This window comes from Crocodylus siamensis, chromosome 13, assembly GCF_052110815.1.
Source record: "Crocodylus siamensis isolate JL-2025a chromosome 13, ASM5211081v1, whole genome shotgun sequence".
Lineage (NCBI taxonomy): Eukaryota > Metazoa > Chordata > Crocodylia > Crocodylidae > Crocodylus > Crocodylus siamensis.
This window is the reverse complement of record NC_143407.1, coordinates 7,297,242-7,325,195: the sequence shown is the minus strand read 5'-3', so window position 1 is coordinate 7,325,195 and position 27,954 is coordinate 7,297,242. Positions and strand designations below refer to the sequence as shown.

The following is a 27,954-nucleotide window of genomic DNA, read 5'->3' as shown; positions in this document are numbered from 1 at the left end:
ATAACTGCAAACTGTTCCATGCAGTAAGAAGTCTAATTAAAGGGAGGGAGGGAGCGAGTGAGCGCGCGCGCGAGAGAGAGAGAGACGCAGAAGACCGAAAGGCAATATTTATAAGGAGGAAGAAAGCCTGCATCCCAGGCACCAAATTAGACCCTTGCAGAGCAAAGCCTGTGATATCACCGGGAGCTCAGACCCAGGCAGAGCCATGGCTTTGCACAAGAGGCTGTAGGAGCCTGGAAAATATGCACCAGTAAGTGAGAACAGACCAGATGGGCCAAGAGAGCAGCGTGCGTGCATGTGTGTGTGTGTGTTGGGGGGGGTGGAACTGCACTAAACCAGTTGCTCAGGATGCATCAAAACAAGTGTGTGTGTGGGGGGTCACCCTTTGTGTGTGTGTGTGTGGGGGGGTCATCCTTTGTGTGTGTGTGGGGGGGGGGGGGTCACCCTTTGTTCTCTCTCTTCAAAAGGGAAAATAGAAGATTCCCAGTGTCCAAGCAAACCACCCCTATCTGACCATGTCCTGGAGTGGCCGGACTACAGTAGCCTGAACTCATTTAACACCCCCCACCCACACGTCCCCAGAACCGAGCCCTAAAAAGAAAAAAAAGAAAAAAAAAAACTCAAGCAAGAATCACGTTACCACAAAGCAATCCCAACCCCACTGCAAAAAATGCTTCTGTGCAGTTGTAGGGACCCGGGAAAGGAAGAAGGAGAGAGAGGCCTCTACTCGGAGGCCTTATGGATACTGGGACTTCAGCCACCTTTATAACGGGACCAGCCAAGCCCCCCGCTCTATCCTACGCCCCTTCTCACGTCACCCACGCCTGCAGCGTCAGCGCTTTCCAGCCACGCACCAAATGACACCACTGAGGCTGGGCACGCATCATCTGGAGGCGCAGGGTTCTCGCTGCCCAGAAGCCGTGTGGCTTTGACTTCCAACCGATTCCTGCAACGATGCAACCCTTGAGGTCAATGCTCCTAGAACAGATTTGCAGTTGCGCACATCACCTGCCTGTTTCCCAGGTAAGCCAAAAGAAGGCGAGTGCCAATGCAGGGGAGGAGACGGGGGTGCTTGGGTTTTTAGAAGCCACACCTTTACTGCAACTGGGGCAGCTGTGTGTGGAGCATGCCTGGACTAGCGAACATCATCATCATAATAAGAGCAGCTTGTTTTTCAAACACGCTGGGACACCTACACTTCCCATAGGTGCCAGCCGCAGCCCCGGGGTAACCTGCAACCAGCTAGCACATTTCCAAAGGTATTAGGCCCAGCCTACACCAAATGCCAACTTATTTTTAGACCGCTGACATGTTTTAATTAAGTACCAATGCATTTAAAAGCCACTTTGTTTCCTGATGGAGACGGCTGGAGACATCATTCACAGCAGCTCAGCCAGGCTTCTGCAAGGGTAGATTTTTGCCCCTGCAGGCAGTAGCGTCCTTAGGGGAGGGCAAGCTGAGAGACTGCATGGGGCCCCCCAAATTTTGCAACAAATGTCTGACTTGCTTATAGATCATCAAAATTAAGCCTCTATGTGGTGCCAAATGACACTCTTGCCCAGGGTCCCAACAACCCTAAGGCCACCACTGCTGCAGGGTTGGGGAGCGGGGGTTCTGGTTCGATTCTCATCTCCCAGTTACACCAAGCCAATGCAAGGCAGCCCCAACTGGAGCAGGGCACTTGAGAGGACACTGATATTTAAATGCTCACTTGGACTTGCTTCTCCCCCAAACAATGATACCTTCAACACCCCTGAGCTTGTGCTGTCGCTCCCAGGCCCTCCGGTGCCAGCGGCAGCCGTGGCTCCAGCCTGCCATTCCTCTTCTACCAGCTGCTGTAGAGTCTCCAACCCCAGATGTTACTTCCTGCTCATCTTGGGATGTGCCCTAGAGCTCCCAGCTGCAAGACTGGGTCCGTTTCTAGAAGCAGATGCCCGACGCCCCTCCACTGCGGGCCATGTCTATAGCAAGCTGAGACTGGATGGACGCCTATGAGATGCAGTCAACAAGCATCACCTCTAGCATCCCAGGTACCACTGGGCCTGGCATTCCCTGACGACCAAAGCTGCCCTCCTCCAGGAGCTCAAGGCCATCACTTGTTCCACAGGCTCAACTAGATGCCTGGTGGGTGGCTATCACAGCCCAGGGGACACTTGCGGCACCTGAACGGCCCAAGTGTCTAAGCAGCATCTAAGCTGCGACCCAGTCAGGTTTCAAGGAGACACAAGTAATGAGATAGGACCTGCAGGGCCTGGCTGCCAGGGGGAGACCTGACCTGCAGTGGCATCAAGTCCTTCAAGCCAAAGCCACTTCTAATTAAAATATGCAAGAGACTGTTGCTGTTCTGCGTGACCCCAGCTGCAAGTGGTCCTCTCTGCCAGAGCTCGGGACATGCAAGAGCTGGGCTTCCCTGGAGTGAACCATCAAGGGCTTCTCTTTTGCTAGACTGGTCTCCCCAGTGATTCAGTGAAGCCCTCCACCAGTGCCTGCGGGTGTGTCATCAGTCACAGAACAGGACTCAGGTGCCCGTCTGCGGGTACCGGGTGGAACAAAACAGCCTCCAGCCCCGAGGGCGAGGAGGAGGGGCCGTGAGCACAGCGCATACCTGCGACAGGGTTATGCGAGGTGACAGCTGGACATTAACTACTTAGCATAGGCTGGGCCCGTGGGCAATGAAACTGTGGGAGGCTTTCTAATAGTTTCTGCCTCTCGCAGGCTTTAGTACAGGTGGGTATCTAAGCGCCAATGCTAATCCGAGGATAATAGCGGCTTTAGAACCGATAGGGCAGGAGATTACCGCAGTGATCTGGGTGTCAAGGGGGGTTACATTAGCCATAAACAATGCAGCAGGCTGACCCCTGCAGGAAAGCCATCTCTATGGGATACGCTAAGTGGCCAGGGCGACATGCTCAGCAAAGAGACCTGGGCAGATCAGGCTCACTCCTGCTCAGGCTCCCTCCCCAACCGGCCAGGCTCTCCACCCCATGTGCCTCCACCACTCCGCAACACCACAGCAGCCAGGAGCCCAGGCTCTGGATGCTCTGACTCCTTCTGTTCCTTCAAATTTTCCATCCCACGCTATCATCGATCAAATAGCGACTGGATGCAAGCACACTTTCTATCCTCACTCTGGACCACCCCAAGACCAGCGCTGGCGGGGAAGAATTTAGACACCCACTCAAACCTGGGATCACCAGGGTAGTTTTTACCCCAGGAGCAGAGCGTCCAGAAGCAACAAGATGCACAGGATGGAAAGTCCACTCCAATAAGCCAAGGGCGGTTTGGAGGAAGAGCTTCCACTACTGGCATAAAACTGACAGCACGCTGGCTTCAGACTTCAGCATCAGTCCTAGATGCGAGTCACCGGCTGACTGTCTTGCAGAGGTCTCAGGGCAGTAGTGTCTGGCAACCCCTGCCATTAGGCAGGGGACCCTCTGACTCTCCCAAAGATTTTTCTCCTTTTAACAAGCTTGTTATCTCAGGAAAATCTGTCCCGCCCTAGAGTTAATCATTCCTAGCCTCCAGGGCTCTGCCCTCCCTCCAAACAGGGGAGGCAGCAGGGTTTGATAAGAGCCACAGGACTGGAGAGGGAGCGCCAGGGCGGGAAGGGGAAGATGCCACCCTGAGGAGAGCTGCATCTCAGCATGAGGGAGGGGAGGGAGGAGCCCTTAGCTTCCAAAAGACCTTCCTTATTGCTAGCCAGTCCCTCCTGGTCCTGGAGGGAGGCAGAAGGAAGGGCTTGCCCCCGGCCCTCAAGCCACCAAGAGAGCACAGAGCAACAAAAGACAGCCAGGAGGCCTCCATCCCAGTGCCGCAGCTCACCTCCACCCCAGAGCCACCAGACTTGCTGGAGGAAACGCAGAGGCAGGCCACCCAGCATCCTGTGCACACAGGGATGGGAGTAGGAGCCCAACTGTCCCTTGATCCTTTCCACCTTCCTACCACTCCCTGCAAACCCAGGGCAGGGCAGACCCCAGCCCCAAGCACTGGGGACCGCTCCAGACTCCTGTAGCGGGCCCGGCAACCTGGCCAGCCTGTGCACTGCAGCACCAGCCCGGCACGAGCCGCCCTGTGCTGCAGCCAGGCTGCGTGATCTGCAGCATCTTGCAGGGATTGGATGCATTACACGTTCGACTGCAGGATGCTGCAGTGACGGCAGGATTTCCCAGCTGGCTGCCCTGCAGAGACAGAGGCGGATTTTGCGGGGGGGGGGGAGAAGCGGCAGAAAGAAACAAGACGGGGAGATTCCACCCTGTTTCCCCCCATCTCTCCACTGACACCCCTGACTATGGCTACAGATGAACTTTGTGCCGTGCGGAAGAGCTAGATAAAGAAGCAACAGGATCTGGGAGCTGGCACTTGGGGAGGCAGAGACAGCCGGTGCCCGGAGAAAATGAGTGTGGTGGTCTGCAGATGGCAGGCTGCGATGGAGAGCTGGGAGGAGAGGAGTGGAAAACACAGGGCTGAGCAAGGAAAGAACTGAATGGAAAGACGTGAAAGCGGCTGGTCAGGAGTCGAGGCCACTGCTCCAGGACCACAGAAAGGGGCCAGGAAAGTCCCAGCAGGGATTTGCCCTCCAGTGCAGGAAGTCACCTGGGTTCAGAGCCGTGCGTGGGAGGACCATGCCATTGAGGGGATAGGGCTGAGCAGCCTCATGGTCAGAGCCTGGATGGGGACTCAGACCCCCTGGCTCCACCATAGACTCCCGTTTCAGGTCACTCAGACCCGAATTTCCAGTGAACTCAGCGCTGAGCTCGTTGGAGAAGCTGGCACCACGTGCTGGTGCTGAATACATACAGCATGCGCCAACAGGTGAGCTCTACGCCCACCCCATCACAAAAGCCATCAGACATAGTCCTGCCCCCCAGTCCTACCGGTGGCTCACGCCAGCTCCAAGGCAGGCTGCCAGGGAACCTCGGAGAGCAGCGAGTTCCCCACGTCGCCCTGCTCTCTGGGCACCGCATCCCTGGGGCCCTTCCCACGATCACGCCGTTCCTTTCCAAACTGGTTCTTAAGCAGCTTTACAAGAATTGCAAAAGACATGGGACAGAGCGCCCCAGGAACCGAATACCGTAGTATACGGACAGAGCAGGGCTGACACTACCCCACGCAACAGACCTCATGCCGGATCCTGAGGGACCCCTCCAAGAGACAAAGGGGAGCTCGGTCTCTCCGGTTCGTGCCATCAGCTGCGGGGAATACTAGGAGCACTGCCAACTGCAGCAGTGGCCGTGCGAGGCAGGCAGAGAAGGATCTCTCCCGTGAGCCCTGTTTAGCTGCATTTGTCACCCAGCAGCTGTCTGGGTAATACGAGTTCCCCATGAGTATAGTAGCCCATGGGATTAAACTCGTAACAGAGGAGATAGGATGTTTTCAATTCCCACCGTTGGAGGGGAGGAGGAGGAGAAGACACAGGAACCCACGGGGAATCCCACCCTGCCTCCCAGTTGGTTCTGGGAGCCTCTTCTCTATAACCAGTAGCTACTGGTTTCTAAGCACCACGCACACCCCTTTTCCCCCAGTACATTTGTTCCTGCAAAGATATGCATCCCTGTATGCATAGATAGTCACATATACACTTGTTACTCCACCAGCTTTTAAGTTCTCAAACTGGGGGTCCCTTCAGTTTTAGCTACTCCATTTTAAGAGGCACCTTGAAAAGATGATCACCTCATGGGGCGGGGGAGGAAGAAATGCAAGCCCTTTTAAATGTGTCCTTTCAGTCTCCTAAACAAACAAAAAAAATCCATACTAGTTCCTTTGGAAAAAAAAAAAAACCACAGGCCATGGTTGCTTTATACATGCAGAGCATGAGCCAACCACCAGTGTTTCCAATGACAGGAACTGGCTCCCCCAGTTTTCCAGACATGGTCACTGGGTCACCAACTTCTCTTGCATGTCCTCTCACCCAGGCATGAGCGGGTGCAGAGGGAGAGATTTCCATATACAGCCTGGTTACAGAGCCGGCCAGCCCAAGCCGCACTGCAACCAAATTACTCATCATTTCTGCCAAGGTCACATGCAACATAGTGGATTAATACTCTTCTCTTGTTGGGCCCAAAGTTTCCAAGCGCCCACGGAAAACATGCTCATAACAGTCCATCAAAGGCCAGCACTGGGTGGGCACCTCCTGGAGAGTCAAGGTCAACTGATCAGAGATGCCCAGACAATGCGCATGCGTGAAGACATTATTAGGGGATTAGCACTGGGACACTGGAAGGACCAAGATAAGACAAGCGCATTACTGAAGTGCTGTAACTCCCCCGCCTAATTTCCCAGGGGACCGGCATTAAGAATAACACTTTCTCTTGTTAGGCATTTGTTGCACTAGTTTGTGATTATGGTGTAATGAGTCCTGCCTTTTTAACTGCCTAACCTCTCTCTGTAGGTTCATACGTTGTACTGGGCTGTACACACCAGCAGCCATCGACTCACCCCAGAACCAACTCAATGAGGTAGGGCAAAGAAGAAATAACTCACAAGTCACTTGGGGAGCTTGCTAGAAACATTAAGCCAGTCCCAACTCAGGGCTTTACCAGAACACCCTTCCTCCACTGCCTTTGGGGCAAGAACCTGGTTTTAAAGATCATATTGGCCCTTCAGAGCCAGTACAGGTAGGGGAGAGCAAGCTCCATTTTCATCAGTCACTCTTGTGTCCAATTTGGGACGCACACAACTCATCATCCCTGTGTCCGAGTTATCGGCCAAGTTCGTCACTGTGGTTCAAGTCCACAGGCTTGCCTCATAGACAAGTTTGCATCTCATTGACATGCTCATCCTCAGCCCGGCAAACACATAAACAGAATGGATTAGATAGGACATTGCGGGCAAGAACCAAGCTGCGGGCTGGCAGTTTCCAGTCCAAGAACCATTTAATGTAGCGTTTACTGCATAATGCTGCCACTGGTTTACACAGCATTATGCAGACAGGCAAATTCCTACCTTGAGGAGCTTACCGAGCAAGTTAGAGACACCTCCAGCACACCATGCTGCGTTATAGCGTGTAGGAACAATAAGAGTTCCTGCCCTGATGCTCTTACAGTCCATGGGAGAGTTGCTAATTGCAGCTTAGAACAATAAACTCATTACCCCAGTGGCTGGGGGAGATCCCTGATCATGCAGTTCAGCTGGAAACGATCTGAGCCGAGGCTGAGCTGAGCACAAATACAGTTTTGAGGAGCCAGCGAGAAGGTAGGAGGGAGAGCACAGCACGGAGAGGAGACAGGAGGCACCGCGCACACAATGGCCAGAGAGGCAGGCATGGCATTTAAATATTCAATTATTTAAAGTCTCCTGCCTTGGTGGAGACAGGAGAGGAAGAAAAAGGTGCTGTGGGCTGGGGGCAGAGGAAGCAGCGGGCAGGATTCGCAGTTGCGAGCGCTGGCATTTCCAAGGTCAGCAACTTGCAATAGCGAACCGCAAAGGGAAACAGATGCATGCGGGACACAGATGCTCCTGGGTTAATTGGACAGATGGCAGCAGTAGAGCGGAGAGGCATGGGAGCCATTTGGGTGGGGGACACAGGAAAGGGGGCCTCATGTTGAAACGGGGGTGGCGTGGGGGGGAGGAACAGGAATGCTCCGGCTGGTACAGCAAGGGCCCTCCGGGCAACGGGAAGCCTCTCAGCAAACCAGACCCCTCACGTCCGAAATCTGAGCCCAGCCCCGGGAACCCGAGCCCCGTCCCGCTCCGGGAGAAAGAGCAAAGGTTACGCAGGAGTCACCACGGGGCCTTTCCGAAACGCTCAGGCGTGGACACGGCAGTCCAGACCCCGCTGCCCAGATGTCCGAAAGGAAACCCAGGCCCACTGGCCAGCCCGCCACAAGGCCGCCTCGGCCTTCCCAGCCCCTGTTCTCTTAGAGCAGCACCCCCACGGCCCCACGCGGCCCGGGGCTGGGCCGGCGGTAACGGATACACCTGTCACCATTCCAAGGGCCGGCCGGCTTATTTTTAGCCTCGGGAACGAAGGAGCCCATGAACGGCCTTCTCCGCTCTGACCCTCGCCAAGGCAGGCGGCTTGGAGCAGTGCTGCTTTCCCCAGCCAGAGGGAAGACCCTCCTCCAGATGTGCCAAGGCTTGACCTCTGCTAAGCAAGCTCCTAGACCCCAGCACACCCCTCTTCTCCCCCCCCACCCCCACCGACTCAGGTAGCCCCATTACTGTCAGTCTCTTCCTCTTCTCTGCGCCATGCAGGTTTCCCAGCAGCCCCCAGATGATGGGGGACCATCAGTTAAGAGCAGCCGGGGGCAGGTTTGACCCAGAGACCCAGTGACTCCAATATCTCAGCCCCCTTCTGCAAGCCACTCAGCTGCAGGGTGATGAGCAGCGGGACCCTGGCTAGTGCATGGGTCCCACACCTTCTGCTGAATTTGGCACGCCCAGCCCTTGGGGGATCAGAAGCAGGAAAAGGGCCATAGTGTCTCCACCTAATCAAAGAGGCTGCTGTGGGAGTCATCTTAGCAGCACACCCATCCCCTCCCGTCTTTGCACAGAAAAGGGCTGAAAACCAAGGCAACACCACCCAGGAAACGTGGGAGAGCTGGGCCGGATGCCTGGCTCTGCAACAAACGCCCTGCTGGACCTTGGCAAAGTCACCAAAAACACTCAAGCTCCCCGCCTGTGGGCGTAATAGCCTTCCTCTCTGCCACCGTCTCTTCCATTGAGAGCCAGCGGACATATGGGCTAGTCAAGCTGTCCTGAGTAAAAGAAGCTGCAAACGCAAGACTCAGCTCCTAACAGCACCACCCGCCTCGTTCACCTCAGATGAACTAGAAGCTCATTTCTTACACTCCAGGGCAGCAGTGCCATTGTATACAACCGCTGCAATGCAGTTTGCCCAGCCCTGTGCATCAACCTTTGCCTCCCCCGTCTACCTTCAGGGTAAGCTAGCGACTCATGGGTGCTTACACAGTGCCCAACCCAATGGGACTTCCAGCCACCGGTACAGGAGTCTTGGTAGCCGAGGTCTGAGCTGAGTCACCAGTGGGTTTTAGTGCAGCCAGGTGCTTATTTACTGAAGCTGAGGACTAACAGACTCATCTCTGCTACAGACGTGCAATGCTGAAGACCACCCAAAGCAGCGCGCAGTCAGTAGGGCAAGTCCTCAGCCTGGCTTCATCTGGCATCGACTGGCACATCCTCACAGAAGAGCCAGCATGGCTTCATATGACAGTCCCAGTCTAACACATCCGAATATGCGCACTTAGGCAGGGGCAGGGACATCAGCCACCTCCCGAACTAAGGATTCAGGATGCTGCTCACCTTTGCTGACAGCTGCCCTGGGAGGAGCCCAAGTGGACAGGCTGCTCGCCATCCCCTGAGAGCAAGCCTTACTGACACGTGGGGAGTGACGGGGCAGCAAACTCATTGCTGCCGGGACCCGGCACCCTTGGGAAACATCTGGGACAGGACACGGATGTCTGCAGATGCTCCACCTTCCATCTCAGGCAACTCAGTCCGAGCAGAGGACAGAACAACCCCCCTGTTTCCAGAGCACCGAGTCCTGAAGCAGGAGGGGAACAGACGCTCCCATGGTTATGGTAACTTGGACCACATCCTCCTGCCGCCTGCCTGACCTGCACAGGGATTTTGACTGGGGCAAGCAAGCTTCCTGCCATTACAGCCTCACAGCTCTGTGCACCACAGCAGCCAGTCCCCTACAGTCCGTATCCACTGTAGGGACAGTGTGGCCCAAAGAGGTCAGAGCCCAAATGGACAAGGCAGGTAAAGGCAGGACAGGAGAGAGGCGGAGAAGGGATCTAGGGAGCCCACACAGCAAACCCAGATGCTCTGCACCCTGCTGCTCCGCTGGACCATTCTCAGCAGGCAGCAATAGTGGCGACAAACCCCAGCCAGACGGGAGAAGCCCGTAGCATCCCATCCTCCGGGTGGAAAACCAAGGAGCAGAACAGCAATGAGCAACTCACACCCCGCCACCACACTCCCCTCTGCATTTGCTCCTCCACATAGGACTTGGGAGCCCAGAGAATTGGAAAGGAGCATGCCGTGGTGGCAAAAGCTGGGCTCTGTGCCAGGGCGGTGACCAGGCCAGGTACAAGTCACCCTCTCCTCCTGCGCCTCAGTTTCCCCCATCTGTAGAAATGGAGATGGCAATGCTGCCCTGGGCCTTAAAGCAGATGGGAGCTTTACCTCACAGACCTGGGCTCCAGGGATCATCTAGCCCAACTCCCTGCCTGAGGCAGAGGTGTCCCTATCCAAACCATCCAAGTCCCCATCTAACCTCATCCTAAAACCCCACAGCAGCCAGGCACAGTATCCATAGGCCCCACCAGCATCCCGACCTGCCAGTTAGGCAGCTGCCAGCTCCCAGAGCCTCCGACAGAGGTGGCTGCAGAAGGGCAAAGTGTTACTCATTAATATTTAATCCGCCACGGTACAGGGAAGGCCGTCACACCACGCAGAGCCAGCGGCGCCGATGCACTCTGTGTGTCTCAGGCATTTGTTCCTGGCAAGGACCGGCTGCGGGTGTAGGAAGACAAATGGAAGGGCAGGTTTTGAAGTCTATGGAAACTCTGTTATCCCTCCACATTAGAGCCAAAAAAGCAACTAATTAAAACATCAAAGTCAGATGTTTTATTAGCTCAGCACTGGAAAACCCCAGGCAGGAGACGCCAGGGAACATGGCTCCCAGGGCCAGCTGGAACAGGAATGCTGCCACAGCGGGACCCCCCCCCCCCGTCCCTCCTCATCGTGCCCCCCTGGGAGCCGGGGTTTCTCAGCTGAAATCCTCCAGGTGTTACTTATTACAAGCGTGGAGCTGGGATCATATCTCCCTCAGTCCAGATATTCCCAAAGCATCGTATGGGCTTTACGTGGAGATGCCCACTTGGGAAACTGGCACTGGATGGGCCCTCGGCATCAGCAAGAAGGGTCCCCACCAAGCTGGCAGCCACCCCTCCTACCCAGAACCACGGCAGCATCTAATGCGTTCAGCCAGCGCTGCGGGGGGGTAGGGGAGGCGGCACAGCTGAGCAGGGCCACTGGCAACTCTCCCTCCTCTGTAACCTGCCAGACGATGGAGTTGCAGCCTTCCACAAGCCCGTCTGCAGCCTCTCTTGGCAGCTGACTCTCCCAGAGCAAGCAAGGGGGGCACAGAGAAGCTCCCCCACAAGCCAGGAGGGGTGCTGGGAAGCAGGAGGGAAGCTGAGGCTCTGACATGCATCCAGACGCAGGCGCAGCCCTGGTCAACCCTCCCCACAGCTCTGTGCAGGACACCCCAGAAGGCACGGAGGGGAAGCAGAGGAAGCACAATGCGCAAGCTCCCCACGTGAGAATCCAGCAGGGCTGGCGTCGGTGGCTGCATGCCCAGACCGCACCCCAGCACTGGCACATGGTCAGGGGAACTGCCAGCCCCCGTCGCACAGCATGACCTGTGCAGCTAGTATCACACTGGGGTCCACCACGGATCACCTTACAGCTGAGGGGCCCAAAAAGTACCAGGTTGGGCACAGTAGGAATCACACCCCAGGCAGGGAGATGAGAACATCCCTCACACCTGCTCTGTGAGAGGCATCTGGCTGCCTTCTGGCACATCACCATGGTCAGACAGAGATGGGCAGGGGATGAAGACCAAGGCAAGCACCAGAAAACTCAGGGGGATTTAGTCTCAGCAGGCCTTTCCTCCTCTCTGCCAGCTCCACCAGGACCCTATCATGTTGGCAAGGTACATTCGTCACCAGTCCACCCGGTCCTGGAACAACAGGACTCCAGCATCAGGGCCCCAGGAGACTGGGTGCTTTAAAGGGACTAGATGACTCCCTGCCAAGGAACTTGCCATCTGGGTGCCCAAGGCAGGCAGAGACAGGGGGCAGATGGGATAACAGACTGCTGGGGGGGGCCACAGCCCATCCACGTGCATGCCCTGCCTGGCAGCCCTGAGCAAGGCCAACCAGGTGGGCAGGGAAAGCTCTCAGGCTCTGAGTGGAGCTCTCTCTCTGCCTACCAGAGGACAATAGCCAGGCCTCTCCCTGTTACTCACCACCCCACAGGATTTGCCCTCACTCAGATTTCACTCTTTGCTGCATCTATAAGAAGCCTTTTGTACCAGTATCTCTAGCTGCTACCAGGCCTGCTGCAGCCCTCAACTACAGACCTGGAGCAGGGCCTAGCATTTTAGCCACCCAGGGCAACACCAAGGGTACCAGCACCTATCTACACTAGGGCTTTCACTACCCCCAGAGCAGCAAAGGGGATTTTAAATGTCTGGAGAAAGCAAATCCCTGTGGTACAAAAGGAGAGCAGATCCCCGGCCACACGCCTGGGTTTAGATTCATAGACATTAGGGCCAGAAGGGACCTCAGAAGATCACTGAGTCCAGCCCCCTGCCCGAGGGGCAGGAAATCAGCTGGAGTCATAGGATCCCAGCAAGACAAGCATCCAGTTTTCTCTTGAAGGCATTCAGTGTGGGAGCTTGAACCACCCCCGATGAGTAGAGTAGCAAGCAGCAGGGAACTCCCACTCAGGGAGCTCTACGGTCTTCTGGGGAGCGAGAACTGGGAAGGATGGGTCCATCAGCAGAGCAATGCTGTTCTCTATGCGGCACTGGTCAGGCCGCAGCTGGAGCACTGCATCCGGGTCTGGGCGCTGCACTTCAGGAGGGATGTGGACAGCACGGAGAGGGGCCAGAGGAGGCCACCCACATGGTCAGGGGGCAGCAGGGCAGGCCCTATGAGGAGAGGCAACGGGATCTGAACCTGTTCAGCCTCCACAAGAGGAGGCTGAGCGGGGTCTGGTGGCCATCTACAAATTGACCAACGGGGACCAGCAAGCAATGGGAGAGTCCCTGTTCCCCCCAGCACTACTGGGAAGTGCCCGCACTGCCTCTGCCACAAGAGAGTGGGAGCTCCACATCAGGGGGCAGAGCCTGGAGGGGAGGAGAGAGGGGTAGACAAAAATATCCCCGCCACTGCTTGCTTTCTGCTCCGTGCCCGCCTATGCAAACCCAAGCAGGAAAGAAACCCATGTCAGAGAAGGCAGACAAGGTTCTTCGGGTAAACCTGATCTCCTTTTTTTTTTTTTCCCCGCCCAGTCGGTCATGTAAAAAGTCAGTCTGATCTCCAGTAAAAGAGATCCCATTTACCCAAACAACCTTGTCTTTGCCTGTGTCCTGAGACCCACGCGGCCCTAACCTACACCCCCATATCTGAGAACGGTGTTTCAGGAGAGAGGGTGAGGCAGAAACCCATCCAGCATTTCCTGCCTGGGGTTTGCAGTATCCTAGGGCAAACCTGCTTTTCCCAGCAGATCCCCATGGACCTGCAGAGCAGGGCCTGTTTCATTCGGGGGAGAAGACCCCGAAGGGTCTGAGCCCCCGTCTTGCAGTGGTGTTGGGGCCTGCGTGGGGTTTAGGAGCCCTTGTGAGGGCGCTGAAACGGCACATTTTTCATGTTGTTTTGCACAGGCAACTGATAGGAGGCTGACCTGCTTCACCTTGGTTTCCTCTGAGGGTGCCCTACAGCAGTGGTCCGCAACCTTTTTTGCAGCAGGACCCATCTGTAAACACGGATGGTCAGTCCTGACCCAGTAAGTAGTTTAAGTAGAAAACAGTCCCCGAACCCTGCCGGTGCCCCTCACTCCCACCCTGCTGCCTCCCAGCCCTGGCCCCGACCCTCAGCCCCGCAGTGTGTGGGGCAGGGGGGCCCAAGCAGCCCCTTGTAGGCTGGAACTGTGCCAGCCCGCAAGTGAAAACCCAGTTTCCCACATTTTTCACATTTAAAGGAGGATCTATTTTAAAAGTTTGTTTGTAGCCCTTTCACAGACTGGCAGCTTTTTTCAACCCACAGGTTACAACCCAAAAGTGGGTCACAAGAATACATGAAAGGAGACCAGCGGGCATCACAACACACTGCTTGCCAGGTGTATTTGGGGCTTGTCTAGGGACCATCCAACTCTCTTCTACATCGTGCTGGAGTACGGAGAATTCCCTACCTACCAGCTGAGCCAAATACCAACCTGACCTGGCCTGAGCAGTTTCTGTCCCATCCCCAGCATCGGGCCTTTCCCCAGAAGCTTCCCAGAATGAGACAGCCGCCTGGCAGGATCCACATTCACGACAGCCGTGAGCTCCAGAAGGGCCTGTCGTGCTGCTGCAGGCAGCTGGGTTTGAGGGGCCTGTTTTTTCCTCTCTCTCTCTCTCGCTTGTAATGAAATATTTAGGGGAATCTCAGTGCTCAGAGAAGTGAAAGATTGAGGGCAGCATCAGGAGCCAGGCAGAGCTGAGGCCATTTGCACAAACAACCCCATGGCACAGTGCCCCGGCTCAACGCACCCGCACCGTTGCCCCCGTCAGCCCAGACCTACAGTCCCACTTATCTTCTGGGGCCAGGCTCCTTCCAGGAGAGCTGCACAGATGCGTCTCGCCCCGATGCCGTGCTCCGCACCCTCCCACCCATGCCCCTCTGTGCTGCACCAGTCCTTCGAGTCAGGAGCTCTGCGGACACGTCTGTTCCAGCCGGGCTCCCCCCTGCGCCCCCAGCCCTGCAGCCTGGCTGTCGTGCTGACCCATGCAAGGGGACTGCACTGCAGACGGGCAGCTCACGCGGGTCACGGATGCTGTTTACGAGCAGAGCCCGGAGCCGGAGGTACGAGGACAATAACCCATTGTACCACCTCCCACTCCTTTCCTCTGGTCTGCACGGGCCTCGGCTACACAGAGAGCCTGGCCTGCATGCAGGGTTCAGCAGAGAGCCCTTACAAGCCACCTCAAGCCTATGCAATCTCCTCTCAGGAAGGAAAAGCCCAGGGCAGGGGATAGGGTCCAGGTTGGACACAGAGAGCCTGACTCCAGGCTGCATAACGGGAACCACCTTCCCACAGAGCTCCGAGATTCAAACCAGATGCGCAGCAAGAGAGAGGGAAGCTCCTAGCCTCCAGAGCATTGGGACCTGGGAGGGGGGCTCAACGGGCAGGCAGGAGTCAGAAGAGCCAGGGCGTTTGGCTGGAGCTAGATTGGGTCCCCCCCCACCACCGCCCCTTCCTTCTGCCTGGCTTGTTTCTTTTAAACCCCGATTGGATGGGCTGGAGCGGTGCAGGCAGGAGGGAGGGACAGCCAGCACCAGGCGTGGCCCAGCCGGCACTGCCAGCACACTGCAATCCCACCCCGACGCACGCCCCACTAGCCCAACGCTGGCCATACACGCGCGCACACTTCTGCCTGCAGTAGCCCCTGCTCCCCCGCACGCTCTGCCCGCTTGCCGCCTGCAGCCCACCTGCTGCTCCGGCCACCAGCCCCGGAAAGGCAAATGTACCTCGTGCCAGACCCGACGCCACGCCTGGCCCTTCCCGCCTGGCACCCGGATCCCGACCAGCAGCCCGCACCCTGCTGCTGTTGCAAGCCTTCCCAGGCAGGGGTGGCAAGAGAGCGGATGCCGAACGGTGCTGCTGTGCAGCCTGGGCTGAGTCCGGCACACGGGGCCTTATCCTAGCGGTCCACCGCACCACAGCGCAGTGCAGGCGATGCGACTTGTGGATAACCGCTCGTGGCCTCTGAGCGAGCCAGCCAGGGCACAAGGGAGGCTGGCGCCGGCAGGGAAACCTCCCTGCCACTCCAAGGGCAAGCTGACCAAGTCATAGCCAGGGCAGGGAGATGCGTGCGCACGGGTGCAGCTCTCCCAAGGAGACTCAGCGCAACAGATGGGACTTTCCCAGGCTGGAGCTTTCCTTCCTGCCCACCTGGCAGGTGGCTGGCGGGGCAGCAGATAGCGCCGCTCCTTGCTGCAGGGGGTGGGTCGCCCACCTGCTGCAGCAAGAGGCCCCGGGTCAGCTGCAGGGGTGGGATCCTCTCCCTCCAGCGCCGCGCACAGACACCCCCGCCTCCAGGTGCATCTCGGGCCCCAGCCGGAACGAGCTGGCGATGCTGGCGGCACAGCCTGCAGCCCCACCGCCCCCAGCCCCTCCTCCCAGAGCCACGAGCTGCACCCCAGCTATTGCAGGGCATGCGACGCTGGCCCCGCACCCCACCCCGGCCACAGCACGGCAGGGAGGGGGGAGCTGAAGCTGCCAGCCCGCCCCCCCCGGCTGCGCCCGCCGCCCGTCCCACCCACCTGCTGCAGCCGCAACGGATCCCGCGCCCAGTGCCAGCCCCGCGCCTCTCGCTGCAGTCGGAGCCCCTGGAGCGGCTGGCACACATGCCCCCCCCCACAGGCGGCCAGGGGCACGGCCGGCCCTCCTCGTGCCCGGCAGCAACCCCCCCCAGAAGGAAGCCCGGCTGGTGGGCAGCGCTGTGGGCACACAACCAGGTCCCTGCGTTAGCAGCCGCACACCCCTGCACCCCGGGCGCGACCGGGGGGGCGGCTTGGCCCCAGGGGAAGAAGGGCAAGGGGAGGCCCCCACCTCTGTGCCGCAGGGAGCGCAGGCAAGTCGCCCTCGGCCGGAGGGGCCCGCGGCGCCGAGCCGGAGGCGGCGGGGCAGCAGGGGGAACTCACGTCCTGGGCCGCCGGAGCCGCTCCCGCACTTCACTGCCGGGCTGCAGCTGGTCCCGCCCGGCCGCCGCCCGCAGCCCGGCCCGCCCCGCCCCGCATGGCGCGGCCGGGAGGAGGCGCGAGAGGCGGCTGCGGCGGGCGCGGGGCCGCCCGGGTGCTCGGCCCGTCCCGCCCCGCCTCGGCCCGGCCCGTCCCGCCGCCGAGCGCCGCAGTGCCGGGCGAGCTCAGAAAACGCGTGTCATGGCAACCGCGCCCCGCGCCGGCCGGGCTCGCCCGTCCCGGGGGCGGGGGGCGGCGCTCTCTTAAGGTGGCTTCGCGCTCGCCTGTTGCCGCGGCTGCGTTTAAGGGGGAGAAAGGGGCGGCAGCAGTGCCCGCGCCGCCGCCGCGGGAGAGCGGGAGCTCCCGGGCGGGGAGACACCGCCCCCCCGCCCGCTTTCTGCTCCGTGCCGCCTTTGCGAACCCAAGCAGGAAAGAAACCCCTGTCAGAGCAGGCGGACGAGCTTCCTCGGGTCAGCCCGCTCTCTTCTTTTTCCCGCCCAGTCGGCCGCATAAAAAGTCAGGCGGATCTCCAGTAAAAGAGATCCCATTTACCCAAACAACCTTGTCTTTGCCCGTGTCCTGAGACCCACGCGGCTCCAACCTCCACCCCGGATCTGAGAACGGTGTCTCGGGAGAGGGGGTGAGGCAGAAACCCATCCAGCATTTCCTGCCTGGGGCTTCCAGTATCCTAGGGCAAACCTGCTCTTCACTGGCCCGAGAGAGTGCATTGCACAGACACACACTTACCTGGCAGGGGAGATACCGTGATCCGGAGGGTAATTGTCTCTGATATGTCCTCCATAGGAGGTCTATATTGAGCAGATTCTTTTTGGTATTGGGTGGTGGAACCGGAGCGTGCTCCATCCCCTCCATGCATTGACCTGGTATTGCAGTGCTTCCAGGACCGGTGCAAAAAAAGCAGGAAAAAAAAGAAAAAAAAAAGCTTTTCCCAGCAGATCCCCATGGACCTGCAGAGCAGCCTGTTTGATTTGGGGGAGAAGACCCCGAAGGGTCTGAGCCCCCGTCTTGCAGTGGTGTTGGGGCCTGCGTGGGGTTTAGGAGCCCTTGTGAGGGCACAGGGCGTTGAAACGGCACATTTTTCACGTTGTTTTGCACAGGCAACTGATAGGAGGCTGACCTGCTTCACCTTGGTTTCCTCTGAGGGTGCCCTGCAGCAGTGGTCCGCAACCTTTTTTGCAGCAGGACCCATCTGTAAACACGGATGGTCAGTCCTGACCCAGTAAGTAGTTTAAGTAGAAAACAGTCCCCGAACCCTGCCGGTGCCCCTCACTCCCACCCTGCTGCCTCCCAGCCCTGGCCCCGACCCTCAGCCCCGCAGTGTGTGGGGCAGGGGGGCCCAAGCAGCCCCTTGTAGGCTGGAACTGTGCCAGCCCGCAAGTGAAAACCCAGTTTCCCACATTTTTTACATTTAAAGGAGGATCTATTTTAAAAGTTTGTGCGTGACCCTTTCATATATTCTTGTGACCCACTTCTAGGTCGAAACCCGTGGGTTGAGAAAAGCCGCCAGCCTCAGAGAGTTTGCCCTGCCAGCAGCTAGAGGCATGAAGAAAACCAGAATGGCAACTGAAAAAAAAAGCCGGGGGGGGCGCCGGCTTCCTCGCAAACAAAGAAGCGATCACGGAAACATTTCTGTCCAGCTTAGCCCTGGATCGATACACAGTGTTGCATGGTGATAACTGAAGCGGGGGAGGGACACACATCAGTGTAGTTACACTGGTGCAAGTTGTACAGGCTCGTAAAGACAGGGGCTGGAAGGGCTTTCAGGAAGTCACCTGTACTCTGACCCTTGCTCCAGACAGGACGAGCTCTCTCTACACCTCCACACAAATGTTTGTCTAACCGGCTCCTAAACGCTTCCAGCAACAGCGATCCCACAACAGCCTCTCTAGGTAGTGCCTTCCAGTGCTCACCCGCACCCCCGTTCTCTACCACCAACCTGGCTGTTGTTGGGTTCAGCAATTTCTGATTTAAAGTGTGTGTAGACAAGCCCCGACTCGTTGGGGTAGCATTTGTTTTTCAAAATCCAAGGCCAGAGCCTGTGAACACTTCTCCACCAGCAACTTTACACACCCCAAAAGTTGCAAGGAGTTTGCTCTTGCAGTGTACAAATAAGGCTGTTCCTAAGCACAAGCCCTTTACAGAGTCAGGGTCTTAATGCGGTGGTTTCAATCCACCCGGTTGCGGTGTCTTTAACAAGGGAAATTCTCCCCATACCCCTGGCACCTGGTTTAAAGGTGCATTGTTTTCATGCTTGAACTGAGTATTTTGAAAGGTGGATCTCCTTTTTCAGGGGCAAAGTCCTTCCTCCCTGCTGATTCTCTAAGGATGGATTACCTTCAAGTCGAGTGCCAAATCAGGAGCTACTTGTTTTCTAGCTCTGAACAGACGGTGACTTCCCAGTCAAAGCTGCCACTGGCACTCTCCCTCTATTTTTTTTTATTACCATATAGTGTCTCAGCACTCTCAGTCTTCAGCGTATTTATCTTCACAGCATCTCCGCGCTGTAGGGAAATGCTATTATTGACTGAAGCACACTGAGCTTGAGGATGCATCTATACCACCTTCCCAGCATGGCAGAGGATGCTCCCGGGAACAGCCTGCCATCCTACCCCTTCTGGCACACCCCAGACCCAGAAACCCAGTAGCAAGGGTGCTCGCAGAGCGTGCTGTGGATCACGCTTCCCCAGGCACCATGGGGATGTGGTACAGACAAGCCGCAGAGATCTCACCTCAGGTCATGCAGACGGTCTGTGCCGGAGAAGAACCCAGGTTTTAGGAACTTGGAGATAAACCCTGGTTTCCCACCAGGCACTTCCCAGAAAAGTGCTGCTTTTGTGCTATTGTGTGTCAAGACAGGATCAGTCTCTCCTGAGATTGAATCATCGCAGAGGAATGACTCTGGGTCTAAGGCAACTTCCAATATTTCCATTTTCCAGTTTCCAATATTTTCATCCCGTAAATGCAACCCATGAAGAACGTTTGCATTGCATCTTCCTCCAGTGGCTACTCTCACCTGGAGGTAACAGCCTACTGCTGCTGCCCACACAGTGTGGGGCCCAGGCTGACGTGCTTAAGAACTGTATGCAATCCTCTATTCCTTGCGACTTTTCAGGCTGCCTTGAGCGCAGCCACTCACGTGTGTGCAAGATGCTGCAGGATTGGATCTTCCCTGTGAGGCTTCCAAGAACACAGTCTAGTCTCACCCACCCAAAGGTCCCACAGAAAAAACAGTGACTTTTTCAGCAATTTCCTGGATGTTCGAGCTGTGACTTCAAAAAACAAACAAACAAAAAAACCCCAAACCCACACGTGGTGGCCTGGGAGGCAGAAGCCATTTGTAATCAGGATTGTTTGGGATGTGAAATAGCTGTTGGGCACTGCCCAAGTGCAGCAGCTTTTCTAGAAAGATTTTCTGAATTTGGAGAGTCTCACCCTCTGGGCCTATAGCGGAGCTAAAGTGAATCCAGAGGTTTTCAGAAGTGCTGAGCAGCTGTAGCCCCCTTTGACATGAGCTGTCATTGGGCAAAGCCAGGTCAGTCTGAAGGAACCCAAATCTGCTTAGAAAGGCACCTCTCATCCCAGCTGACCAGGTACCTCCTGGTGTTTGGGTTTCCATCGCACCAGGACACGCCATCAACACTCAGAAGCTGCTTCCGTTCCTCAGGGTAGAAGAACAGGGCCTGGGAAGACCCAGAATCCCGCCTAGCACAAGAGTGAGCAGTACATGTGCACGCTCGGAGTAAGTAGGATGCTCCTTGCTGTTGAGTCCTCCTAGAGTTAAATAGACCAGACAGCAGCAGCATGGTGCCTGATTATGAACTCCTCCACTGTGACACCCAGGACACAGGCAAAGCAGGGAAAAAGACACCATATAGGCCCTTGCCTTCCTTTGGTGCCCTGTACCCTGAAGCTGCTCTGATATGAGCCTCAGTTTCCCCATCCTAAGGAGAATGCTTTCCCTTCCACGGGTGGCCGAGGGCTCATGTCACGAAGCTCGTGGAATCATTTCTGTTCCATTGGCCCTGCCCGCCTTGGGGGGTCCGGCCTCCTCCATGTGGGAGGTTCACGCATCTCTTGCCACATGTACTGCAGCCCCCAGCCCAGCTGCCCCTTCATGGGGTGCGGCACCGGCTTGCTGCTTTCCACCTGCCCTGTGAATACAAGCAGCTGGCAGCAGGCATGGCACCAGAGCCAGCCCCTTGTCCTGCTTCATGGTGGGGGGATGGAGCGGGGAGCTGCTGGAAATGGGTGCAGGGGGAAGGAGGGAGCATTGGGAATAGCTGAAGGCAGCAGGTCCTTGAAGAGATGCTTCTTAGCATTGTGGCTCCATCCCCTGTGAGCTTCCCCCTCCATCCCACAGCTGTGGGGAGGGGAGGAGAGTCACTAGACACACGGGCTGGGCCAGCATGTGGGCTAAGGCCCCACAGTTCCTGCTGAGTTTAGCTGACAGGAACTGGACCCTAATGTGCTGCTGGCAGGGTGAGGGGAAGACTGGGAAAAGGTGGGAGTGGGATGGGGCCGGGCCTTGGGTTAGCCAGAGGGTGCCCTTGTCTCCCTTGAGGCCAGTCCTGTGCTGGATGGAGACAGGGACCTCCCAAGATCAGTCCAGGCTCTGGCCTCTGAGCAGCGCTGCTGGCAGGGGCTCCGGGCTGCTTCTAATTGGGATCTTGGCAAGCGCGCACGGGCCAGCTCCAAGGGGGGTGCTGGGATGCTGCTGGCAGGCCCCAACAGGCTGCTCCTGCACTCTCTGGCTGCTTCATTAGTGTTGGATGACAGCTGGAGGTTTATACGTTCCCTTTTGTCCGGCTGAGAATGAGCAGTGGTTCTGGGCACATGGGTCAAGAGTGCCGCCCAGGTCTGTGGCTGCAGCAGGGGCAGGAGGTTACAGCCCAGGATGCTGCTGGGAGAGGTCACCCTTGGGGAGCTGCCTCTGGAAGGACACTCAGGGGGCCTGATCCTGCCTGGCATCGTGTTGCACGCAGGCAGTGCAGATGCTCCTATGCAGACCTGCTAGCGTTTTGCACTGCTCAGAGGAGCAGGGCAGTGGAAAAGCAGGTCCTGCTGGAGCCCAGGAGAGCAGGGTGTCAACGGCATAGCAGTGGTCTGCCTTGCCACTGCAGATGTCATGCCTTTGGGGATGCCCTGTGTGCCAGGTTGCTGCAGACACTTTGCACTCAGTGATCTGCCCTGCTGGTCTGATAGTATCAGGGAAGGATACACCTGAAACCTTCATCTAAAGAGACCGTCCAACACCGGATTTGCCAGCTTTGAAAACTCCCAGTGAGCTTGAAAGGAGCGCAGGGATTACCAGACTGGATCAGACAAAGAGCCTGTCTGAGCTAGCAGCCCATCTTCAACAGCAACCAGCATCAGCCTGTTCAGAGGAAGATGAAGGTCCAGAACAAAGGCAGTGAGTGGAAAAATGCCCAGTGAGAACATAGTTACATAACTGTTAGTGAGTGTGTGGTCGGTTTTCACCCGGAGCCTCAACACATCAGGGGAATCACCACCATCACCGTATTATTGCTATGATCATTCTCATTAGGAATAAAATAACAATAATGATGATATTCTAATCAGCCCAAAGGCTGTGCCCAAGATCACAGCCCCTCTATGGCAGGTGGCTTCCAGGCAGAATGGCAAACCAGCCCTGCCCTGAGCAGTCTCTAGTCTAAAAGAAAGGTCCAGAGAGATAAGAGAAAAAGCAACTGGCTTAAAACAGACGAGTCTTGGGCCCACTGGGTTCATAGAATCACAGACCATGCGGGTTGGAAGGGACCTCAGGAGGTCACATCTAGTCCAACCCCCTGCTCCAAGCAGGACCAGCGCCAACTGCGTCATCCCAGCCAAGGCTTTGTCTAGCCTGGTCCTAAAAATCTCCAAGGAGGTTTCCAGTGCTTTATTTCCAGTGTTTTACTACCTTCCTTGTGAAAAAGTTCTTCCTGATATCCAACCTAAACTTCCCTTGCTGCAGCTTGAGCCCATCGCTCCTTGCTCTGTCATCTGCCCCCACTGAGAACGGTCCAGCTCCGTCCTCTTTGCAGCTGCCCTGCAGGGAGCTGACGGCTGCTACTCAATCCCCGCTCGGTTTTCTCTAGACTAAATAAGCCCAGGTCCATCAGAAGTCATGCCCCTCAGCCCCTGAACCATTTTTTTTGCCCCCTGTTGGACTCTCTCCAATTTATCCACATCCTTTCTGTAGTTGGGGGCCCAGCACTGGACACAGGACTCCAGATGTGGCCTCGCCAGTGCAGAATAGAGGGGAAGGATCACCGCCCTCAGTCTGCTGGCGATGCTCCTACGAATGCAGTCCAGGATGCCGTTAGTCTTCTTGGCAACAAAGGCACACAGTTGGCTCATATCCAGGTTATTGTCCACTGCGATCCCCAGGTTCCTCTGTAAAACTCCAGGCTTTGCCAATGATTCTTAACATCTCCCAGGCTGGGAAGCAAGAGGTGAAGTTTTAACACAGAGTTAATTTAATCAGCCAAGTTATAAATCCATCCAAGGCCAGGGCCAGATCTGGTTCTCATCGGTGTGGGCATAACCCATGTGCCATCGCACTGGAGGCAATGGCAACAGGGCGGCAGAGAGCAGCATGGTGCCCCTGGGGCTCCTAATGGAAACACTGACTGACTCTTAAGTACAAAGCAGAGCCGGGTGTCTGTAAAACCTCTCTCCATTCAGGGCTAAATACAGGGAGAGGGAGAGGGAGAGAGAAAGCAATTCAACTTTATGTGCACTCAAATACACAGAACCTCGGAGCACAGTGCTGCAGTGAGCTGCAGCGTTTAAAATGCTGGGGGCTTATGGAAGAGTCTGGCGGCCTCCAGAAGCCCTTTCCACAGGGGACGAGAGCAAGGAGCACCTGAGATCACAACGCCCACGCAGGCCTCGGAAAGCAGGTCAGCTCCAAGGGGATGCTGGCAGGCGGCGCGGGGCAGGGAGGGGCGATGAACCTGAGCAGGCGCAGGGCTCTGTACACCTCTCCCCTGTCCCCTTTTCCCTCACTCAGGACATCTCATGCACCACTGTATCCCCCAGAGGCCCAGTGAGAGCAACATCCCTGTTGTGGACATAGCCCCTTCCCCAAGGAGCTTAAACAAAGGCTGAAGGAAAGTGCCCCGTGCTTCTGCTTTGCAGCGGTCAAGTCCCAGGGAGCGATGAGGCCGGTGGAACAAGGCTATTCTGCATCACCCCCTCAGCAAGTAATTCCCCCCCCCACATTGTTTCCATTTCCCCCTTTCCAGGTTCTGGTCCCCCTAGACGGATGGAGTAATTTTCCTCCCATGATGTCTGAGCCCTCTAGCTCAGCACAGCAAAGGTAGGACTCCCAAGAAAAGTGACTGGTGGTGGTTCAACGTCATTGCTCCTCCCCCCCAAAAAGAAAGCGGGTTGGACTAGACAACCTCCTGAGGTCTCTTTCAACCCTAATTTTCTATGATTCTGTAATAAGTGCAGAACATCCCACTGTTGCATTGTTAAGCAACAATCTGCTAGAATGTCGGTGCAATCAATTACTTCAACAGCCCTGTTAATTTCTAATTACGCCATTACTTTATTATGGGGAGACTGGAAATTAAAGAAGAAGAGAAGATGGAAGGGATTTGGGCAAATTTTTGCTTTATGAAGCAATTATGAGACAAAATGATTCACTTAACTGAGTAATCCCTTAAATTCTTTTTTTAACTCTTGTAGTTTTTCACCTCTCCCCTCCCGCCCTTCTCACCCCTCCCCAGCTGGCGTCATGCAGTTGAAAATGGATCTGAATCCCCCTCAAATTTTCCCATTGGTTTTAACCAAAACGGGCTTAACCCTAAATTGATTAGGGGTTACCATTAAAAAGTCAGCATTGTCCATCAGCAGTTGAAGAAGAACCTCTGAGAAGCTTCCTCGTGTGTCCCTGGTGCTAAGCATGGGGAAGATGCTCTGGCACTTCTTGTTTCACATGCTGGTGATGTAGGCTAAACAATGCCTGTTTAATGGTTGCCACCTCCCAAAGGTGGCCTCTCAGCGTAAATGGTACCAGGTCATTTCAACCAGGGAGTTCAAGGTAGTTGGATGTGATGCCACACCATCTCCCTGTTTGCCATTGGCTGCAGAAGCTGGTGTCCCTTAGCAATGGTAGCTCCATGGGCCATCTAGCCCAAGCTGGGTGTCTAGCCCATGCTAGTCCATCCACGTCCATCTTGCTGGACACAGCCAGAGCTCTGATGGGACACATGAATGTCAGAAATTGGAAGGCAGGCTTCCTCTGGGAATAGAGTGGACCTAATTGTACCTCTAAACATATATTGTCTCTTCTCTTGTCTGCCTTAACTCTAGGTTGCCTCCCAACCAAGGGGTGGAGAATGGAGAAGCTTGTTATTATTGTGAATTACTTGTATCATAGTAACACCTTCAGGTCTCCTAGTGAGATCTAGGGCCCAGGCATATATCACTGCCAGCCCTGTGGAAGTTACAGTCTAACAGGCAATGCAGAGAAAGGAAGTTACTTGTTCCTAGCAGAGAACCGGTCCAGGTGTTCTGGGCCCTTGAGTTAGCTTTAGTTCTGGGGAAAGAGTTACCGTCACATGGGGCAGAGATGAGGAAGTCAGTGTCTGAGCCCATCCTCTAGAGCCAGAAGCCTTAACCCAAGGAGTTAGAGAGCCCCCACAATGCCATATCCTAAAGAGGACTGCAGGCTTGCAGCTCCAGTGTGTAGCCAAGTATCCAGGCCAAAACTCATCAGCACAGGTGACTTGATGGGCCATTGGCCCCATCTGGTGCGATTAATCCTATGTCCTTCAAGGATGATTAACCACTGCATTATCCTTTCTCTCCTCCTCTTCCTGCTGCTGCTGTTCCTTAGGTCAGCCAGAGAGAAGAGGAAAGAGTTGAATCCTCCAGGACATAAAGCTAGAACAACAGCTGCAGAGATTGGTCCTGAGGTCAGAAGAAGGACTGAGTCCGCGGCAGGCAGTTCCCACTGTTCACGTGGGCTTGTTCTATAGGTACCTTGGACTGGCAGGGCCCCCAGAAGCAACCATTTATCCAAAGAGTCTCCTCTAGCCCCTCACACACAGCACAGCCTCAAATTACCCTCTGAGAACAAGCCCAAAACGTGCAACCACAAGCTTCTCACAAAGTGTAAGGGTGACAAAGGTGCAACCAAGCTCAGCTACCTCAGGTCCATATCTATGCCCACAGGCATCAGAGATGGTCAGGAGGCAAAGGAAGGGGACAAGGTGTCTTCTGGCACAATAGTAATGCTTGCCCAGAGGAGAGGCAGATGGTCACCTCTGAACTGGATCCCTCAAGGTACCCTGCATCCATCGGCTCAACCGTGTAAAACCTGGCCTGGCCAGAAACCCAAAGCAGTGATCAAAGCTCAGGAACAACAGCAGCAGATTACCTCCCCACCTCATCTTTCCTTGCCCCTGCAGAGAAAGGTGGAGCAGTGGAGCCACTGCACTGGCAGGAGCCCTCATTATACCTCTCAGGGCTAGCATTATGTCCTGCAAAGGCATCATTACTAAGAACAGATGCTCATCTCTTCTGCCTCTTGGATATCTCTTCACATGAAGTCAGACACTGGGATGTGACTATTAACCCACATGCTAGGCCCACCCTAACCCTCTATTAAGGCTCCCAGGCTGCTGTTAGGCCACCCGGCAGTATAATTAACCAGCGTCCCTGGAACGCCACTGGCACCGCTGCTCCCAGCCGATGGAAACTGTAAGATCAGGATTTCCAGCCTAAGAATATCCCAGCGTGGGTGGTGGGATCAGCCACATGGCCAGTGAGGAAACACCAAGTGTAATGGACCAACATCATCCCTGGCGTGACTCACTCCATTGATTCTAGATGAAGATGGATCAGCTGCAGCTCCCGCCAGAGGCCAGGGTGTGCCGGGGACAAAGGGAGAGAGAGGAAACGTGAGGGGAAGTGAGGAGCAGAGCTGGAGAAGCCTGGGGGAGCACTCACTTCCTGGCCTGCCTGCCTGTATAGCTATGGGCGCTTGTACACGACGTTATGTTCCCTATCCTCAGCACACATGTAATTTATGAGCCTGGCTGCTGGGCCATGGCATGCTCGCCTCTGCTCCTTACGCAGAAGGGGAGCCACTGGCATTCCCAAGAGCCCGATTTTTCTCTGCGAGACATGAGACCAGACTCAGCTGGCAGAATACGCTGGTTTGCACCTGCTGAGGATCTGGTGTGGGGCAACGCCTCTATGGTGGTCAGTCACCGTCCAGCAGGAAGAGACGTGGATGAACTTGAGCCTTGTCTGTCAGCCACAGTGTCCAAAACTTATTCAGCAGCCTGAACAGAGCACACTTCTTGGCCTGTTTCTATGTGGCAGCCAGCGGGCAAGATTCCTGATAGCTATGCAGAAGGTTGCTGGTTGCTGGTGGGGTTTTGGTCCAAGGCCAGATCACCTACAGTAAAACAGGTAGTTAAACATTGTTGTTGATGTTTTATATTTTATTATATTTTATTATATTGAGTGGTAGGTCGAGTTAGAAAGGCATGTAGAGAGAGAAAAGAAGGGAGAAGGGGAAAAATAAGAAGGAAGGATAGCTGAAAGCAAGAGGTTGAAATGGCATGAGGAAGGAAGGACGGGAGGAAGGAATAAAGCTACTGCAGTTGGAGAGATCAGGAGAAAACCAAACTGCAAAGCAAGGCGAGAATAGGAAAGAGAGGATGAGAGGGAGAGATGGGGAAGACAAGATGAGAATGCCTGAAACAAAAGGAGGAAGAAAAAAACCCTCCAAAAGCGAGTGGGAAGCAAGACATAAATGCCACATGCCGTGTACACAAGGAGAAAAAAAAGAAAGCGACTGTTTTATTTGAATAATAACTATCAATAATACATTGCTAAGAAGCTGCAGTTGACTGCAATTAAAAAAGCATTACATTCCCTGAGCAAAATCTAAATTATTCCTCACAGCCTCTCTGCTCACTGGGTTATATTAAAATGAGACAGTTCCTAGCATGAAGTGCCTTCAGAGCTAAGGGAGCCAACATGGAAGGCATGAAGGGGAAAAGAGGGAGAAGAGGAGAGAATCGTGGGAATCACGAGCGTTTTATCTCTGAGAAGAGAGGGGGAGACTTGAGTGCAATTGTGGTGGGGTTAGGCAGGGGTGGGGAATGTCATTTTGCAAATGCTGGACCCATGTTTCTTGATAAACATCTACGGACATGGCAGAGAAGGTCAAAACGGTTCTTAGTCTGTCATCCATCCTGTTCAAAGTGACCTCTCAAAGGGCAGGGGCTTCCCAGCAAGTGCTGGAAGAGCCAGGGTACATATTCCTTTCTCAGGGCAAAAAAGCAAGGATGTCCGCTGGTTAAAGCATGCTTTGGGAGCCAGGAGCCCAGGTGGCATTCCCAGCTCTTCCACTGCTGGGTGACCTTGGGGAAGCCCCATTCATCCTTCGGGCCTGTTTTCCCTCAGAAGGTGAAGGCACGCTGGT

General features: G+C 55.7%; 1 protein-coding gene, 2 long non-coding RNA genes and 1 pseudogene across 5 annotated transcripts in view; 3 read left to right on the top strand and 1 right to left on the bottom strand.

Annotated features, from left to right (window-relative positions):
* Positions 1–16,722, bottom strand: part of ATP2B4 (ATPase plasma membrane Ca2+ transporting 4) — a 93,239-nt gene extending 76,517 nt beyond the window's left edge. For 2 of the 3 annotated variants that reach the window (XM_090026278.1, XM_090026281.1), the window contains exon 1: positions 16,351–16,722. The gene's annotated coding sequence lies outside the window, so the exon portion shown is untranslated. The remainder of the gene's footprint in view (positions 1–16,350) is intronic. The other variant, XM_090026280.1, reaches the window with a different exon arrangement.
* LOC149853808 (uncharacterized) lies at positions 108–12,881 on the top strand. The gene is made up of 4 exons (XR_016439015.1): positions 108–250; positions 685–1,023; positions 6,389–6,455; positions 8,194–12,881. It is a non-coding gene; the product is annotated as an uncharacterized LOC149853808 (long non-coding RNA).
* A 167-nt stretch (positions 16,723–16,889) lies between the features above and the next one.
* LOC149853805 (uncharacterized) lies at positions 16,890–27,546 on the top strand. The gene is made up of 4 exons (XR_016439010.1): positions 16,890–16,948; positions 17,597–17,718; positions 17,975–20,238; positions 25,351–27,546. It is a non-coding gene; the product is annotated as an uncharacterized LOC149853805 (long non-coding RNA).
* LOC149853806 (U2 spliceosomal RNA) lies at positions 17,238–17,396 on the top strand (annotated as a pseudogene).
* Positions 27,547–27,954: the final 408 nt, after the last annotated feature.